The sequence below is a fragment of the Benincasa hispida genome, chromosome 12 (genome assembly GCF_009727055.1).
Source record: "Benincasa hispida cultivar B227 chromosome 12, ASM972705v1, whole genome shotgun sequence".
Lineage (NCBI taxonomy): Eukaryota > Viridiplantae > Streptophyta > Magnoliopsida > Cucurbitales > Cucurbitaceae > Benincasa > Benincasa hispida.
The window spans coordinates 60,813,674-60,834,615 of NC_052360.1; the positions used below are offsets into that span (position 1 = coordinate 60,813,674).

Sequence of the window (20,942 nt, forward strand, 5' to 3'; positions counted from 1 at the left end):
ATACTAATCATAATTCATATTTAGCATTGTCCGTAAATAGAGGTTATAATGGCCTAGCAATAGTGTCCATAACCCATGATAGAACGGCAAAATTATGCGGTACTTTAAATTTTGTATCATCAATCATATTCAGTCTAAATTTTGAATTAATTAAATTATGTTATTAAAAGTAAAATTTTAATAAAAATGGCTAAGACATCACGTGACATTATAACAATTTCCACTTAATTAACTGCTTAATTCAATAATAACCACATAACTACATCTCATCGTTATCTCATATCTTATATATTCACAATACTAAGGTCTACACATAAACATTTATGTTTAGTGGAGACCATCTATACTGTCGTTCCAATTCTGACCGAGGCAGACAAATCGCAGCCTAAAATACTATTTCGAGTTCCTTTTGGATTTCCTTCCTGGATCAAATAACAACCGCAAAGCAAACTGTCATCAATATCGTATTATCATACCGTTTTTCCTCGTTAGTTCCTTTACAAGTGACGTACAATTACAGCTCTATCACTTCTGATCTTCTAGAGGTGTATTGGGACGGCGTAATCATAAGGTATGAAACACAGTTAACAATTAATAAATTAGTTCAACAACTAATATGAGCAACGTACGAGATTACTACCCTATATTACGAATACACATCAAATATCTCGGGCTTCCGCTGTTATCTGCTACATCTAAAAGGTTTGAGTATAGAAATACAAATAGTAGTGGAATCTTTCTTTCTAGTACGGGTAACATAGAGGTGGCGAGTAAATAAAAAAAGAAATATTCGATTTCACCAAAAAAAAAGAAATACTGCAATTGTTTTTTTTTTTCATCATTCGACAAATGACTGCGCTTTTCCTTTGATTCTCATACCATTCCTATCCCGAATGAAATAACGTTGTGGGGGTTTTTTTAATCGGTTTATAGGACACCCCACTCCAATTTTGCCGTTTTTTTTGGGGTGGCGATTTTAGCCGCTCAGTTGAAAATATGGCTTCCTGGTGGCGATCACTTCTGGTCATATTACACCCACAATTCATAAAAGGTATCGTATCTTTGTTATTAGACCAACAAGCTACCTCAGATAATTCCGCTTGGGATCCACATTCCCTGAACCCATAACGTGCTTCGGCGTGGGTCTTAGTTGTAACGGGTTTGTCCTGGAAATAACGTTAATCACCATAATTTTTTCAGCCGCGTCGTGCATTTCGTGTCATTTGCCTCTTCGCCCAATATTGCTTCGGTCTATATAGGGTATCTCAGAGATGTGATCCCAGACTGGTTTCAAGTGCACTGAATATGCGGTATTACCTGAAAGCAAATTACGATTGCCTCGATAAGATATTCCTTCATCATATATCCTGCTAGGTGTTTTGACGAAATCTGGTTATTCGTGTGTGTTATTAGTTATGTATGGTTATTCTCCAATGCCACATCTTCTACTAAACAGAACCGAGACAATGAGAAGTATTCCCATCTCATCAGGCTCCATCGCCGAATGTAAACGTACTAGCAACAAAAAGTATACAATGTTAATACTGAATAATAGATTGAATTATGGGGATTCTTTGAGATTTATATCATGTTAATCAATCTATTCGAAATTCGAAAATTTTAATATCCTTAGTTCTTTTTAGCGATAGAGAAACACGAAATCACCACATCTTATAGCATCTAGATAAGTTGGAAGAAAATTGTCGTTATCATTAATAGTTTTCTTGAACAAAAAAGATACGGATACTTCACTAAAAGACCATCGATTTCTGGTTCTGCTTATTTTCTTATTGAATTCTTACCTATTATTGAGGTAGGATTTATTACAATTCTAAATTCGTTCAATATATTTTGTGTTTTGCTATTTTCATTTTTCTAAATTATTTACTAATCTTTATTATTGATCGCACCCCTGAATTAGAAACTCTAAATAAAATGGAAATTGTTAAGTTTTTCATCTCCAAACCATTTAAATTTGGGATAAAATTTTGAAATTTTCTTAATTAAAAGTTTGACTGTGCCTCGTTATAAATTTTAGTTAAATTGTGTGTACTAAAGTCATGGTTTAATTAAATCAAGAACTAGAGTACAAAACCAAAATTATTGCATATTGAATGTCCGGCTTTATTTTTTTTTTCGAGATTCATCCACCCATATCTGTGCACAAATACGAAAATGGTCAATTTGTTGGGGAAGAAAATTTTGACCAATCACAAAACCGCAACGTCATTTACCTAAATTAATGGTGAAATTCCAAAAAATCATCAAATTTGGGACCAAATTTTAAGGGTTGACATATGTCCCAAATTGAAGATTGAAGGCAAATTCTAATGGACGTTACATGTCTGTCGTCACCAAGCGCTGGATTTGGATAAATAAATTAATTCGCCCCAATGTGTGGGGACGGTGGTTAAATTATTATTTGGGCTTTGGTCTTAAATTACAGACAGAAACAATAAAAAAATACAATCAGAAAAAACGCCATGGACATAATTTGGGCCTAAACCATGTTTTAAGGGGGATCTTCCCTATCCGCAAGACTTAAGGATCTGTGTGTTCGCCGCCCTGCTGTCGCCCCCTGTTCGCCATCTGCCACCACCGTCATCTTTGGGTTTCGTGGATTTGGCAGTTTTAGGTAAGTCCTTTTTGAAGTTTTGGGTAGAAGTTTGGGCCCATTAAGTTTGGAATGAAGGTTGACTTATTCGAATTATTTTTGGCTTTAGATTTGAATCTAAGAAACTGTTGGAGTGGCTGTCCAGCGGGTTCGAGATCGGTCGACAAGAGTTTTGGTAAGAATTATGGTCCTTATTGTTGGTTTGTGGGCACGTTTTGATTACTGAATTAAGTTGACTTAACCCTTATATCTTTAAGGTTCTAAGCTATCCTCCATTGGGAGTTAAAATTTGTTGGAAGGAGATTTTGGAGTGGTTGTTAATCAAGTTCCTTGGGTAAGCTTTTAGGGTGTTGTGTTTTCGAATCTGAGGTGTCGCAATTATTATTGGACTGAAATTTTATGGTTGTATTCGTATGGTAGGGTCGTTTCTTCAAATCGCGGTCATCGTTTGGCTGTCGGAGCTTATCTGTGGAATTTCGATTAAGGTAAGTAATCTTACCATTGGAACTGCCCACGGGCCAATTTTTTTTTATTTGTATGCTCACGTGATAAGTGTAAGTTATAGTAAATATTAGCATGTTGGCTGATAGTATGACCTGAATCAAGTATGTTCTGGCACGGGTTCTGTTTTGTTTAAAGATACACTTAGGTACTCGACCATTAATATGTGATGGTATGTGGTTTCATATGATGATTTCTGATCTGCTGGTATTGAGGCATACTTGCATGCTGTGGAATTATGATGTAAGGTATACATACATGTAGTATGATATGTTGTTAATAATTATGTGTATGTGATCGAGCCATAGTATCAAGGATTTTCATGTATGTTCTGGAACTGTACAATGTTGATTCTTAGAATGTTGAGACTGTGTGAATATCCTCGTTGATTAGTTAGATGCTCACCAGTTTGTGTTTCCTTCGGGATTCACCAATTTTGTGTTTCCTTCGGGATTCACCAGTTTTTTTTTTCCTTTGGGATTCACCAGTTTGTGTTTCCTTCGGGACTCACCAGTTTTGTGTTTCCTTCGGGATTCACCAGTTTATGATTCCTTCAGGATTCACCAGTTTTGTGTTTCCTTGGGGATTCACCAGTTTGTGTTTCCTTCGGGATTCACCAATTTGTGTTCCCTTCGGGGTTCATCAGTTTTGTGGGCATACTTAACTACAATAGGATAGGACTCAGTCTCTCGTTTATTCCATTTGTTTATGTGCCATAGGTAGGTATCTAGAGGACATAGATGCCTAGCCTGACCCCAGTGGTGGGGTTAGTTACTGAGTATTTCATGCTCATTCTTTCCTATGTTGATGTTTCAGGTAAGGGTAGAGATGCACCAGCGATGGCTCAGCGGAATTCGTGATCGTGCCACTGGGACTAGTTTTTACGCTTCCGCATCACATTTAGAGTCCTTATTTTCCCCTTAATGTTTAGTTTTATTGTTTTAAACTTATTATTAAGGATTATTTCTTTTATATACTTTTAATAGTCTTTACGAATTATGGGTACCCTATTATTGTTTTAACAATTGCATTTAATAAATATCTTTTGAACTTATCTTGTTTAATTAACATTTATTTCAACATAACTGGGCGTCGTTTTAAATTCTATGCATGCATTTATTTTAGTAACGACCTAACCTAAGTCCTAGGGGGTCGGGTTGTTACAATTAGTATTAGAGCCCATGTTTTAAATTTTGTAGACTGACTTACTATGTAAGTCTAAATAGTCCCTGTGGCCAGTAACGGATTCCTCGTCATCGCCAGGTACGTTCTACTAACGAAAGTTTCCATGTGTATATGAGGACAATGATGTAGTGTTTTAAACGCATGATGTCTGAGAAAGGCCCCGAAATAGTTAGCTAACGTATGAATTTATGACAGGACATGGCACCTAAACGTAGAACAAGGAAAACAGTTAGAAAATAAATACAAGCAGAGAAAGAGGGGAGTAATCAAACTACTCCGGCGACGCCAATTTCGCCTATGACCCAAGTGGATGAAAAGGTAATGGAAGCCCGAATTAGTGAAGTTGTTGCAACCGCCCTGATAGAGAAGCTGCAGGAACTGATCCGTAACACGATGGCAGGACAGCCTGCACAGACTCAGGCTCAGGAGGAACCGGTGCCACCCGAGCCGTTACGACAAACCCGTCCGCAAGACAAGAACACGCAGAGCCTGTCTCTCGAGGCCAAACATTTAATGAATTTCTGGAAGTATGACCCTCACCCCTTTGATGGATCGTTAGAAGACCCCACCAAGGCAGAACTGTGGTTGTGACCCTCGCCCCAAAAATGCGCAGTCTTCATACTGATTGGTAACATGACAATCTAGTGGCGTTCGGCAGAAAAGATGATCGATATTGGAGGTGACCTTGCAACCTGGGAACAGTTCAAGGAACGTTTTTATGAGAAGTACTTTTCGGCCAACACCCGATACAATAAGCAGGCAGAATTCTTGAACCTGAAGCAGGGCGTTATGTCCGTGGAGGAGTACGAGCAAGAATTCGATAAGCTATCTCAGTTTGCTCCTGAGCTAATGGCCACTGAGGCAGCAAGGACCGAGAGATTTATCCAGGGCCTGAGGAGCGGGTTGCAAGGGATGCTGCATGCCTTGGATCTCAAGACATATGCCGCGGCATTGCAAGCCGCTGTGAGGATTTATGCCGACTCCTAGGGGGGAGAGGAATATAGGAGGTCACTCGGGTTTGGGACCTCCGTAGGGTAGAAAAGGAAGGCTGAGCACAGGACTCTTGAACATCAGCAGAGGGGTTAGAACGCAGTGCATGCTCCACGTCAGTGGGGACAACAGAGTACCCAGGCTAGGAATGGCAGGGAGGATAGACCGATATGCACCACTTGCAGTAAGTAACACTGGGGACGTTATTTAGCCGACTCTGGGAATTGTTTCCAATGTGGCCAGAAGGGACATATGGCAGATAGATGCCCAAGGAAGAATGCGCCTGAGCACAGAAGCCAGCTCGTAGGATCGTTCCAGGGTGGCCCGAACCACTAGCAATAGCAGGGAAAGGTATTTTCTACCACTCGGCGTGAGGTCGAGAAGTCAGGCACCGTGGTGACAGATACACTTCCCATTTTGGGTAACCATGCTCTTGTTTTATTTGACTCTGGTTCTTCACACTCGTTTATATCTACTGTATTTGTGAGACACGCCATGTTAGACTCAGAACCATTGCCATTTTCATTGTCTATTTCCACTCCATCGGGAGAGATCATGTTAGCTACAGAAAAGATAAAAGCATGTCAGGTAGAGGTAGCCAACCGCGTATTAGATGTAACCCTGATAATTTTAGATATGCACGATTTTGATGTTATATTAGGCATGGATTGGTTAGCTGTTAACCATGCAGCATAAATTGCTCTCGTAAGAAGGTTTTCTTTAAGCCTCCTACAGGAGCCAGTTTTAAGTTTAAAGGGGTTGGGACCGTAGTCCTACCCAAGGTGATATCCACATTGAAGGCCAGTAGGCTATTCGACCAAGGAGCCTGGGGCTTTATGGCCAGTGTGGTAGACACTAAGGAGAATGAAGTTACCTTGACTTTAGAGTCAGTAGTGAGGGATTTTCCAGATGTGTTTCCAGAAGACCTTTCCGAATTGCCCCCGCAGCGGGAGATAGATTTTGCCATTGAATTGGAGCCAGGCACAACCTCTATTTCGAGGGCTCCGTACAGGATGGCCCCGGCAGAGTTGAAGGAACTGAAGGTCCAATTGCAGGAGTTGTTGGACAAGGGTTTCATTCGCCCTAGCGTGTCACCATGGGATGCACCCATTTTGTTTGTGAAAAAGAAGGATGGATCGTTACGTCTGTGCATTGACTACAGAGAGTTAAACAAGGTGACCATCAAGAACAAGTATCCCCTTCCCAGGATCGATGATTTATTTGACCAGTTACAGGGAGCTACGGTATTCTCTAAGATTGACTTCCATTCAGGGTACCACCAGCTGAGGATAAAGAACAGTGACATACCTAAGACAGCCTTCCGTTCGAGGTATGGACATTATGAGTTCATAGTGATGTCATTCGGCCTAACGAATGCACCAGCAGTGTTCATGGATCTGATGAATAGGGTGTTCAAGGAATTCCTCGACACCTTCGTGATTGTTTTTATTGATGATATTTTGATTTATTCCAAGACAGAGGCCGAGCATAAGGAGCATTTGCGGAAAGTTTTGGAGACATTGAGAGCCAATAAGCTATATGCTAAGTTTTCTAAATGTGAATTTTGGTTGAAGCAGGTGTCCTTTCTAGGGCATGTAGTATCCAAGGGAGGTGTCTCAGTGGATCCTGCAAAGGTGGAGGCAGTTACGGGTTGGGCTCATTCAACCACAGTCAGTGAGGTACGTAGTTTCCTGGGGTTAGTAGGCTACTACAGACGGTTTGTGAAGGATTATCTCGCATAGCCGCCTCATTAACTCAGTTGACCTGGAAAGGGGCAACATTTGTTTGGAATGAGGCTTGTGAAAGCAGTTTTCAGAACCTCAACCAGAGGTTGGTTTCAGCCCCAGTTCTCACAGTTCCGGACGAATCAGGTGGTTTCGTCATTTTTAGTGATGCATCCAATAAGGGGTTGGGATGCATTTTGATGCAGCAGGGTAGAGTAGTTGCTTACGCTTCACGTCAGCTGAAGAAACACGAACAGAATTATCCCACGCATGACTTGGAGTTAGCAGCGGTGGTTTTTGCTCTCAAGATCTGGAGACATTACTTGTATGGAGAAAAGATACAGATCTTCACCGACCACAAGAGTTTGAAGTACTTTTTCACTCAGAAGGAGTTAAACATGAGGCAAAGAAGGTGGTTGGAACTAGTACAGGATTATGATTGTAAAATTTTGTACCACCCGGGGAAAGCAAACGTAGTGGCAGATGCTTTAAGCAGAAAGGTGGCCCATTCCGCAGCTCTCATTATCGGACAGACTTACCTATGCAGGGAACTGGAGAGGGCAGAGATTGCAGTAGTCGTGGGGAAGGTCACGGCACAGTTAGCACAGTTGTCGATGCAACCAAGCCTAAGGCAGAAGATTATTGATGCGCAGCGAGACGACCCTTATTTGGAGGAGAGATTTCGTAGAGTGGAGTCAGGCCAGGATAGCGAATTCTCTGTGTCAGCAGAAGGTGACCTCCTTTATCATGAGCGTCTGTACGTGCCGGCGGTTAGTGACATTAAGGATGAACTGTTGTCAAAGGCTCATAGTTCCCTATTCTCTGTCCACCACGGTAGCACCAAGATGTACCAGGATCTGAAACGTTAATATTGGTGGAATGATATGAAAAGAGAGGTTGCGGAGTTCGTCAATAAGTGTTTGGTGTGCCAGCAGGTGAAAGCTCTGAGGCAAAGGCCAGCAGACTTGTTACAACCATTAAATGTACCAGAATGGAAGTGAGAGCATGTGTCTATGGACTTCATCGTGGGGTTGCCTCGGACAGTTAAAGTTTTCACTGTGATATGGGTCGTTGTAGACAGACTTACGAAGCTAGCACATTTTATACCTGGAAAGTCCACTTTTCAGTGAATAAGTGGGCACAGATATACATGAAGGAAATGGTAAGATTGCATGGAGTACCCGTGTCCATTGTGTCGGATAGAGACCCTCGTTCCACGTCTAACTTTTGAAAGAGACTCCATGCGGCATTGGGGACCCAATTAAGCTTCAGTATAGTGTTCCATCCTCAAACTGATGGGCAGACAAAGAGATTGAATTAGATACTAGAAGACACGTTGCGTGCCTGTGCCATAGAGTTTTCCGAAAGCTGGGATGCTCACTTGCACTTAATGGAGTTTGCGTATTATAACAGCTACCAGTCCATTATTGGGATGTCACCCTTTGAGGCCCTATATGGGAAGAGTTGCAGTCCTCTGTGTGCTGGGATGAGGTAGAAGAGAGGAGATTGTTAGGACCTGAATTGGTGCAGACCACAAATGAGGCCATATAGAAGATCAGGGCTCGTATGCAGATAGCCCAGAGCAGACAGAAGAGCTATGCCGATATAAGACATAAGGACCTAGAATTTGAGACTAGGGTGAAACTGTTCTTAAAGGTGGCACCCATGAAAGGTATTCTGAGGTTTGGCAGGAAAGGAAAGCTAAGTTCGAGATTCATTGGACCTTTCGAGGTCCTGGAACGAGTTAACCCTGTAGCTTACCATTTGGCCTTGCCTCCAACATTGTCTTCAGTTCATAATGTCTTCCATGTTTCGATGCTGAGGAAGTATGAGGCAGACCCATCCCATGTAGTTGACTACGAGCCCTTACAGTTGAATGATAACTTGAGCTACAAGGAGAAGCCCATAGAGATTCTTGCCAGAAAAGTAAAGACATTGCGCCGTGGGGAAATTGCTTTTGTGAAAGTTCTGTGGTAGAACCACCAGTTCAGGGAAGCCACCTGGGAGCGAGAGGATGAGATGAAGGCCTAGTACCCGGAGCTTTTTCAAAAATAAACTTTCGAGGAGGAAAGTTATTTGAGGGGGGAAGAATGTAACATCCTACACCTTTTTTTATTTATTTATTAATAATGTAAAACTTTTCCTTTTTCAGTAATTGTCCTTAGTTGAAACGGCATGTTTGAAATTTTGAATTTAAAGGATAAGTGTGAGGATTTAAGTGTTGTCGTGAAAATGATTAAAAAATTATTCAATTTGAAAAGTTATAGCAAGAATTAATTATTTTTGGAAAAAGGAAAGGAATTAAATAGTATAAGGTGGGTTAAGGAAAGGATTTAATTAGAGTTATACTATTTTCCTTTTATTATTATTATTATTATTATTAGCATTAGCATTTTTTTAAATAAAAAGAACCCCTCACGCGAGCCCCACCTCCGTTTTCTGCTTCCACGCTGCCTCACTGTACCTCCCTCTCAGCTGTCCAATCGCCGCCATTCATGGGTTCCGACTGGCCAGATCCTGCCGGTCAAATACGCCGTCAGTCGCCTAGCTCTCTAGCCGCGCCTCTCGCCATTGGTCGCACCACTGTCCAGCCCCAGCGTGCCGTTTTCGCCGAGGTCCGAGCCTAGCCACTGGAACTGTGTGTCCGCCGTCCTGCTGTCGCCCCCTGTTTGCCGTCCGCCACTGCCGTCATCTTTGGGTTTTGCCGGATCTGGCAGTTTTAGTTAGGTTCTTTTGTGAAGTTTTGGGTAGAAGTTTGGGCCCATTAAGTTTGGAATAAAGGTTGACTTATTCGAATTATTTTTGGCTTTAGATTTGAATCTAGGAAACTATTGGAGTGGCTGTTCAGCGGGTTCGAGATCGTTTGACAAGAGTTTTGGTAAGAATTATGGTTCTTATTGTTGGTTTGTGGGCACGTTTTGATTCTTGAATTAAGTTGACTTAACCCTTGTATCTTTAAGGTTCCAAGTTGTCCTCCATTGGGAGTTAAAATCTGTTGGAAGGAGATTTTTGAGTAGTTGTTAATCAAGTTCCTTGGGTAAGCTTTTGGGGTGTTGTGTTTTCGAATATGAGGTGTCGCAATTATTATTAGACTGAAATTTTATGGTTATATTCGTATGGTAGGGTCGTTTCTTCAAATCGCGGTCATCGTTTGGCTGTCGGAGTTTATCTGTGGAATTTCGATTAAGGTAAGTAATCTTACCATTGGAACTGCCCATGGGTCAGGTTTTTTTTTATTTGTATGCTCACGTGATAAGTGTAAGTTATAGTAAATATTAGCATGTTGGCTGATAGTATGACCTGAATCAAGTATGTTCTGGCACGGGTTCTGTTTTGTTTAAAGATACACCTAGGTACTCGATCATTAGTATGTGATGGTATGTGGTTTCATATGTTGATATCTGATCTGCTGGTATTGAGGCATACTTGCATGCTGTGGAATTATGATGTAAGGTATACATGCATATAGTATGATATGTTGTTAATAATTATGTGTATGTGATGGAGCCATAGTATCAAGGATTTTCATGTATGTTCTAGAATTGTACAATGTTGATTCTTAGAACATTGAGACTATGTGAATATCCTCGTTGATTAGTTAGATGCTCACCAGTTTGTGTTTCCTTCGGGATTCACCAGTTTTGTGTTTCCTTCGGGATTCACCAATTTGTGTTTCCTTCGGGATTCACCAGTTTGTGTTTCCTTCGGGACTCACCAGTTTTGNTCACCAATTTGTGTTTCCTTCGGGATTCACCAGTTTGTGTTTCCTTCGGGACTCACCAGTTTTGTGTTTCCTTCGGGATTCACCAGTTTGTGATTCCTTGGGGATTCACCAGTTTTGTGTTTCCTTCGGGATTCACCAGTTTGTGTTTCCTTCGGGATTCACCAGTTTGTGTTCCCTTTGGGGTTCACCAGTTTTGTGGCCATACTTAACTACAAGAGGATAAGACTCAGTCTCTCGTTTGTTTCATTTGTTTATGTGCCATAGGTGGGTATCTAGAGGACATAGATACCTAGCCTGACCCCAGTGGTGGGATTAGTTACTGAGTATTTCATGCTCATTCTTTCCTATGTTGATGTTTCAGGTAAGGGTAGAGATGCACCGGCGATGGCTCAGCGGAATTCGTGATTATGCCACTGGGACTAGTTTTTACGCTTCTGCATCATGGCATTTAGAGTCCTTATTTTTCCCTTAATGTTTAGTTTATTGTTTTAAACTTATTATTAAGGATTATTTCTTTTATATACTTTTAATAGTCTTTACGAATTATGGGTACCCTATTATTGTTTTAACAATTGCATTTAATAAATGTCTTTTGAATTTCTCTTGTTTAATTAACATTTATTTCAACATAAATGGGCGTCGTTTTAAATTCTATGCATGCATTTATTTTAGTAACGACCTAACCTAAGTCCTAGAAGGTCGGGTCATTACAACAATGATGCGGTGAAGCATAATCGTCTAAACGATTGCTGAGCATGCGTCAAAGTATTGTATACCAGGTGATTGTGTAGTCAGTGACTATGCGATGAGGCATGCTGAACTACGCGATCGTTTAGTACGCGTTCTTTTTATTAATTGACGAGCATCAAATACTCTATGCGATCGTTTACCTCAAGCGTCCATGCGATCGAGCAACCAATGTTACATGATAGAGTAAACTCTTTACCCCATCATTTAGTATTAGCTAAACGATCGTTTAGCAAATACTACACGATCGAATAGAACTTTTCTACACGATCGTTTAGCCACATCTCAATAATCGTTTAACCTGGGTACACGATACGACTAACCTTTGGTCTTCTTCCTCGATGAGAACTGCATCTCCATGCTTCAAAACATCATCACAAACAACTCAAAAAAATTTAAACACTTTGAATACAAACTCTATTGCTTTTTAATTAAGCTAAAAAACGCAGGGACCCTTACAATTAACACTTTGTAAACTTAAAAAAAGCTTTAAACAGAGGCAACCATCCCATAAACATTCATCAACACGTCCATAAACACATTTAACTCTTAAATGCATTGCATAAAACTTAAAACCCACCACGACTGTAAAAGAAGTTCAATATAGCAATGAAATTTTGAATATCAGAACAACCTAGCTCTGATACCGACTGAAGAAAATCACAAACAAAATCTCTATGAGCATCACAATTACAATCTTAAACGAAAACTAATAAGTTATGCATAAGCTAAAATTACAGCATGCTATGAGAGAATACAAGGGATAGAGCATGTGTACCTTTGAAGAATCATTCTTCAAGTATCCCTCGATCAATCTCCAATGTGTCCAACAGCAACACTCAAAAGCAATGAATAGAACACGAACACCATGAACGTCTGGATGCTCCTCGAATCTAATCGAGTCCAACTTGATCCACGAACTGAGTAAGAATACCACCACAAGTGTTACCTTAGTATTCTTATTGGGAGAATCCAGAAGTTGTGGGCTCTGTATGATCTTGGATTGAGAAAGACAGAAGGTATGCGATCGAGTAGACGATCGAGTAAGTGGAAGATATGAACACTATCTTGTAGGATTGTTTCAACAACAGCGGAAGTACAAGGATCATCTAAGCATTCAAATTCACTAATTTTGGCATAATATAAAGCATGCTTCTGTAGAAAAATGGGTTTCAAGACATACCTCTTGTAGAACTTCTTCAAAGCTTCTTCTTCAGCTGCAATCTTCTCCATATCTTGTTGTAGACCACCTCAAGATCTTCCCCACATTTCTCTTGGTGCTCTAGATTGAGTTGTGGGACTCAAAATAAGCTTGAATCAAGGGATGAAGGAGAAAAACTCACTGCAGCAACGTATGTTGAAGAACCTTTCTTCAAACCAAATTTTCTCTCAAAATTCTGTAGATTGCATGCCTGATTTTCACTCCAATCTTCTCATTATATTGCAGATCAACATGCAAAGAGATGAGCTGCATGAGTTGCAACTCATGCTTGGAGAAGACAAAGCAAATGATTTGCTATATGTGTGAGCTAGTTCAAAGATAGATAATGGAAAAATCCATTTTTCCAATTTGTGTTTTTTGTTCTTTTCCTTTTTCAATTTTATCTAAAAATAAAATTTTGATTTAAAAATCTATTTGACTTTAAAAAATAAAAAATTAATTGATTTCATAAATTAATCATTAAATAAACTTAGTTAATTTAATATCAAATATTAAATTAATTTTAACACATATCCATCTTTATATATTTAAATCATAAATATATAAATTCTCCTATTCCGTTTAATTCTAAAATTAAACATAATTATATCTCATATAATCACTAATTCCCTTAATTCTAATTTAAACTTTTCAAATTAACTTATCACGCTATTTAACTAGGTCCGTTACGAGCTAGTAGGGGACCTCGCGAACCTACAGATCATGGGCTCCAATGATCCGAGATTAATTGGCTAAACTTATTAGACTAAATTAATCTCCATTTGTTAACTAATGGGTCATTCCACTAAAGCTCACAGTTGTACTCCCCTCACTGTAGATATATTATGTCCACATGATTTAACCATAATCAGCAAGTCGACCCTTCACAGGTTGTTTATAATAACGGCTGGTCAAATATCTGTTTTACTCCCAAGATTACATCTTATTCCTCAAGTCCCTACTGATCCTCTAATGAACAACTGGTTTGTGATCCAATTACCAAACCAAACTCTCTCAGTCTAGTGAGAGGGTGGGGCCCCTTGTTCAAGACCTGGATTCAGTACTTAAGAGAACAACCTTTCTCTTACTCCTAAATCAGGTAGGCGTGAACTCCGTCTTGCACACTATATCCCTAGCTATCTATCCGGTCTTACCCCTGAAATGGGAGTCTTATTGAGCCGACGCTATTGAGCCAATCCTCAACTATGCAAATCTAAGGGCAATCCCGAATAAACAGGAGTTCATAGTTAGCTCAGGATTAAGATCGAGTTACCTAGGTCATCTAGGTGAAATAGTCAGTCTTAAATAGTAAACAACGTTATAAAGTAAGAGTGACTTATTTCTTAGTCCTGATCTTATACAAACTCATTGCATAGGACGCCCCCACTTCTCATGTCATAACATGTACAAATTAGGATTACATCGTATGTAGCACTTTACAACTCTTTGTAACAATTACAGAGTAGACCCTATCCAATGGTGTTACCAGAATAAGGTACCCAACCTCATTCATGTACCATAGATCATTTTGACTATTTACTCGAACCCGATCCACTCTTATGTCTCCACATAAAGTTCAAGTACTCATGCAATAGTCATGGGTCTTAGTTTATTGAATTTAGACTTTCATACAATTTATGAGATTAATAACAAGTATATTGATAATAGAAAATATTTATCATTTTACAAACTGCGAGTTTTATGACATAAAACCCAACATGTCTATCGTATAGACGATGTACTCGATCGTTTAGAAAATGCAAGCCTATTGCATAGAGTTTGCTAATCGGCCGTGTATCAACGATCAACTGAGTAACTATCATAGAGTCAACTCTAAGCGATCGTGGATGCTCCCAACGGCTATCACTTGGTAAAAACTATTTTTACTTGATAGCCTATTCCCATGAGAATTTCCCAAATGAATTAACTCTCTAAATTTGAAAAACTATTTTTCTTTTTATCTCACAATACTATAAAACTTCCAATAACCTCCCACTCAAATCAGTTAGAGAAAAAGAATTAATTATCATATAATTAACATATTATAAATAAATATGATAATCAACTTATCATATTTTATTTATAACCTATAGTTTTAATATTTCATCATATGAAACATATAAACAATAGTTCTTTTTCTATTTTATGGTACTTAATATAAATCATATTTATACTAGTTCCTCCAATTAATGTATCTAATACATCACATTAATTATATCACATATAATTGAATTTCCTCTTGTTAATTTGAATACTTCAAACTAACCCAAAATCTGATTTTCAACTTGAACACATTGAGCTACCATGGGGACCTCATGGACCTGTAGCTTGAAGCTCCAATGGTACGTGAATAGCTGACTAAACTCATTAGTCACAAGATCCAACATTCGTTAACTACCGGTCACTCCACTAAAGACTGACAGTTGCACTCTTCGCACTACAGATATATTTATGTGTCCATATAACCAATCAACAGTGCGATAATACTTCACAAATCGCTCTAAGTACAATTGGGCTAATTTACCGTTTTGTTCCTATAATTACATCTAACTTCTTAAATACCACTGATTTCTCTAATGACATAGTCCTACTATGACTGAGTCCTCTCTTCCAAAGAGAGGGTGTGGCCATTATGTTCAAGACTTAGAATTAGTCCTTAAGGGAGTAATTTATCTACTTACCCCTGCTTCATGGAAGAAGTGAATTCCATCTTGTGTAACTGAGTTCCCAGCTCCCAAATCAAACGAATCCCCAAAAAGGTAGGCTTGTTGAGTTTGTAATCTGGCCTCTATCACCCATACTAATCAAAGAACCGCCCTCATAGGCAGGAGTTCCCAAAACACTCAAGATTAAAGTCATGTCACCTATGGTCATCTTAGTGAAATGTAAATCTCAGTTATCAACGACCTTATATAAAGTGACTAATCATCTCATAGTTTGGTCTTATAAAAAATATTTGTATAGGACACCCCTGCTCGCAAATCTCCACATGAATGGTCAGGATCAGACCATTTATAGCACTTTACAACACTTGTAAATATTAACAAAACAGATCGTATCCGTAGTGTCACCAAGATAAGGTATCTCTCCTTTATCCTTATACTATAGACCATTTAGGTTATTACTTAAGGCATGATCCACTTGTATGTCTCACATACATGCTTAAGTTACAATAAAACCACGGATCTTAGTTTATTGGACATGAGTAAATGCAATTAAAATAACACTTATTCTATTAATAACAATGTGTGTACATAATATTTCCAAACTATGAGACCACCGGGAGAATTAGGACACCAATCCCAACAACAGCAACTTCAGGGGTCATTGAATTATATAACCAGCCGAGTAACAACTGGTCTACTGCCATCTAGGCCTCATACTGAGGATTTACCTCAGGAAACAACGTAGAGCTCGAAGCTCTACCACTTCCACTTGAGCCTCCTTCAGGCGTGGATGCTCCAGCTGCTTCGCTAGTGCGAGTATTCCTAGCTCCTGTAGCAATCGACTTTCCTCCCATGGTAGTCTGAAGGTACATTGGAGGACTGGCTTTGGGCCGGTCAAGTGGCCTTCAAGTTTGTAGCTCCTCAAAATAGGTAGGGCAAGATTTTTCCACAGCAAAAAATTGCTCCGATCCAACTTTATAGAAGTAATTTGGTTGAGGAGCTGGTTTAAAGGAGGGCTACTAAAAAAAATTTTGCTAGGGTTCAAGGGAGAGCTACCGTTGAAATTGGCGTTGACCATAATAGCTCTAATACCAAGTTAATGATTGCGGAGTAGGGAAAACGAAGAGACGAGAACACTTTAATGAAGAAGAAAATGAAGAGGCAAGAAATCCTTGGAATTCAATAATCATATTCAATCAGTAAGGCCTTAATTTATATACACCAGAGCCCTAGAATAATGAGGGCAAAATAATAAAGAATAAAGGAATATCTTGAATTTACAGACGACATGAGGAGAGAAGTGGTCCTTGACCAATCAGACAATTTCCTAACCAATTATGTTAGATAAATTCTTAACCTATTTACCTGCTGACTGTATTCAGCTATGGCGCCACTATGGCTTTACTGTTGCTGACCTAGACTTCTCTATTCTCCTCTTTAATATACATGTTGAAGGAAGTGAAAAGGGGAGATAGTATATTAGTGGACCAAACGACGATATAGGGGCTATATGATTTTCCCCCATAGGATATTGGGTCCTAAAACAGATCCTCCAAAACATATGAACTCTAGACATCTTATCTCAACTCAGTGCCCTAAACAACCCCTAAAATTTAGTTATTCAAAATTAAATTTTGTTGAAATTGGTCAAAGAATAATTATAATATTTTTTATATAAAAAAAGGATATCATGTAAATGTAATTTCATAATTTCTAAATAGGATGCTCATAGAGAATAAATTATTTAAAAAAACATTATCAAGAAACTAACTAATTTTAAGATTTATAAAAATATGAAGACTAAAATTAAACAATTGAGAATACAAAGAAACAAAATACAACATACTAAAATAATAGTTAACCATGTTTCAAGTTGTTGTTAGAAAAATACTTCTATTATAGATATGTACATGGTTGTTCAAATATATATATGAATAGAGCGGAAAAGAGACATGAGAAATTTGTTAAATAACAACAATAATTTTTAAGTAAGAAAAAAATATTATGTTATTGTATTTTCACCCATTTATAAAGGGAATGTTAGTAGAAAATAAATTGTGATTTGAAAAAAAAAATTGAAAAAAAACTAACTGCATGGACTAATATTAAAATTTAGGTTTAAATACCATTTTGATTCATTTATTGTTAAATTTGTTCAATTTTAGTCATTATATATTCAGTTGTCCAATTTTAACATCTATATTTTTTAATAAAATATTTTAGTCTCTACGTCTAGTTTATTATTAATTTTTTTAAAAAAATTGTTATCTATTATCATTTTTGTTACAAAATTTTGAAAACTTGTTCATATATTGAATTATTTAATCAATTTCGGTAAAAATTAACTTTAAGAGATTTAATTTAAAATTTGTTGAAAGTATTGTGACTAAAGTTAGTCAATTGATAGTATTGAGGCTAAAATTGAACAAACTTCAAATCATGGAGACCAAATTGATTGAAAGTATGAGATTAAAATTGTATTGTTAAAAGACCAAAACAAAATCCAACATAAATTACATAAACTAAAATAATATTTTAAGAATATTTTTATTATAGTTATGTAAATAATTGTTTAAATATTGTAAAAAAAAAAAGAGTTGTTTTCAAATATAACAAAATAAACCAAAACATTTACATGACATAACAAAATTCCATTGTTTATCTGCGATAGACCACAATCGACTACTATTTATGTTTATGTGTGTCATGATAAATATTGATAGTAGTCTATCGCGATCTATCATGATATTTTGCAGATAGACTATGATATTTGATTATATTTGTAAATATTTTCAGTAATTTTGTTATTTAAAATATTTTAAATAGAATAGAGGGGAAGGACGTTTATATAAAAGTCTCCAAGCTAATTAAATGCAAAAAACTGATCCTAAAATGGTGGATCCAAAAACACAGCCTAAGCAACAAATTGAACTTTAGCTTCAATTATTACATGCACATAATCTTCATTCATTTTCAAAATTAATTCCGAAAATGCCAACTATGTTTTGTCAACTTAATTACATAATTACACATCATATTTCTTATTTTAAAATCATGAGTTTATATAATTAAGCATAAAATAGTTTAACGTTTATAACATGTCTACTATTTAAATATCACTTCGATGGTACTGAAAAAAGTAGGTTAAAAAAATTTCATAATGAAGGAAAGAAATAGAAAAGTTTACCAAAATCTTACTAAAATTTAAAATTTAAAGTTTATGTATGAAAAAAGTTAGAATGTACAACTTTACTTTTATAAGTATATATTTAATGGGAAAATTAATTTTGATCCTAAATTGTCCATTTATATCAATTTTAATCTTAAATTTTTATTTTCATCAAATTGAATTTCAGACTTAGATAAGTGTTGCAATACTGACTATAAACATTAAACAACATAAAACATTAAAAAGCATCGCAGTTTTTATCTTCCAATAAATTTTTCTCCAACTATTGTTAAAAAAAGTTCTATTATGTGTTGAATGTATTACAGAAGCATATATGCATTACAAAATTGATAAACAAAATTTGGAGGCCATTAGAGTTGTTTTTCTTTTTTTTTTTTTGAAATTTATGAAGGTTGACCAAATTATTCCACGACTAATTTATGGATTGATCGATTTATTTTTGTGCAAAACTTTATTTTACTAAAATGAATGAGTTTATAAAGATTTTAACATTACTTTCTTTTACAGTTAGTGGTCGAATTAGTGGAAATTAAATCGATACAACCTGACAAGTTTAGAGCTAAAATTGCATCTTTTTTTTAAGTTTAGAGTCTCGTTAATGCTATTGTAAGTTTAGAGCGAAAATTAATACAACTTGATAAGTTGAGCATGTTTGGGAGTGATTCTAAAATGATCAAAATCCTTTTTGGTCATTTTCAAATTCACTTTTAAACATATTTTTAATCGTTCAATCCAATTTTGATGATATGAACATTGAAAGTTAAATTCAATTGGATTAAAAAGTGTAAAGTTAAATATTGAATTAATTTTGAGTGATCATAGATGTGTCCTAGAATGATTTTGAACACAACAAAAATAATTTTACCCATTTCAAAAGCACTCTGAAACATATAATTAAAAGTAAAAAGTCATTTTTACTTATCCAAAGTGATGAGGAAGAATCATAAGATAATTAGTATATTTAAATTTAATATTAATTTAGTGATTAATTTAGATTAATCAATGTTTAATTATTATTTTATAATTAATTAGTTATTCATGTTGTTTCTTTGTAAGGTTATAAATAGTATCTTTAGGTTTATAATAGAAAACTTATGATCATTCACTTGAATAGAACATTGTTCTTTATAAAATATTCATCCTTCGGAATGAATTTTCTTTATTTGATATGGATTTGACCTAGATAACTATTTCGCTGCATCAATTGGAATATCCAAATAAAATTATAATGTGCTCTTTTAAATATAAACTTATTATATTACTAAAAAAGAATTGGATTGATATTATTACCATCTGTTTGGCCTTATTGAAACTGTTTGTTCTCTGATACCAGCTAACTTACTAAAAGGTTAATTTATACAACAAATAGATGAATTAAACAAGTAATACTTTTTAATTTGAGATTATTTATTAGAAAATTAAAATGTTAATGCATCACCATCATATATTGTGGGGTCATGAACCTGGATTCATTCTCCCAAACACAAAAGAACCTAAATTTATTAATTTTTAAAAAATAAAATCAGTTTAAAGTATATAAATGACTTTAATTTGATTTGATATTAAATTAAATGATTACATATAACACAATGAAATGTTTTAATGATTTTTTCTTTTTGAATTTATTTTGTCAAATAGGATTTTGATTTTACTTTCGCAATTCGCGATGCCTAAGCAAAGCAAAAGCAGGGGATGCTAAAGCAGAAAAAAATATAAAGTTCACCGTGAGGTATGAAAATTTGTGTGCTTTCTAGTCCTAGCTATTCCGAGGGTTAGGCACTGAAACGTTCACGAACTGCCACGTCACTAATCGTAAAGACCGTTATCCGGTTGAGGTAGGTGATTTTATCATTGCCTTTCACCACCAATCACTTGATTCCAGCGTTTTGAATTTGAATTCTCTCTCTCTCCACAATCTAAAGAGACGTTACAAAAACTCTTTCGATTCTTTAAAAATGAATAAAAATATATAGCTTTTGAATTCATGTATTTTTTAATTAAAAAAATTAGATTTTGAAATTTGTAAAATGAAGTTAAATACCATTTTACTCCCTATTTGTCCAATTTTAATCCGTGTTATCAATAAATCTTAAATTTGATGCACGTCTATTTTGTGGTCGATTTTTAAAAAATAATTTGGTATCTATTGTCACTATTATCATAAATTTTGAAAATATATTTATTTACAATAACTTTGAAAATATATTCAGGTATTGTATTTTTTTCATAAAAAATAATTATTATATTTAGACATTTAAAATTTATTATTAGAAGCATAAGATTAAAAGATGAATATTTGAAAATAAAAAATATATGGTATTGGGACGAAAATAAAGAAACAAAAATAACGTTCTTATTTTATCCGACTCATTACTTCGGAGACCCACTTCCGCTGTGCGT

At 36.3% G+C, this 20,942-nt stretch overlaps 1 long non-coding RNA gene across 1 annotated transcript; it reads left to right on the plus strand.

Annotated features, from left to right (window-relative positions):
- The first annotated feature begins 2,876 nt into the window (after positions 1 to 2,876).
- LOC120092456 lies at positions 2,877 to 11,156 on the plus strand. Its single transcript, XR_005486040.1, has 3 exons — positions 2,877 to 2,948; positions 10,138 to 10,202; positions 11,100 to 11,156. It is a non-coding gene; the product is annotated as an uncharacterized LOC120092456 (long non-coding RNA).
- Positions 11,157 to 20,942: the final 9,786 nt, after the last annotated feature.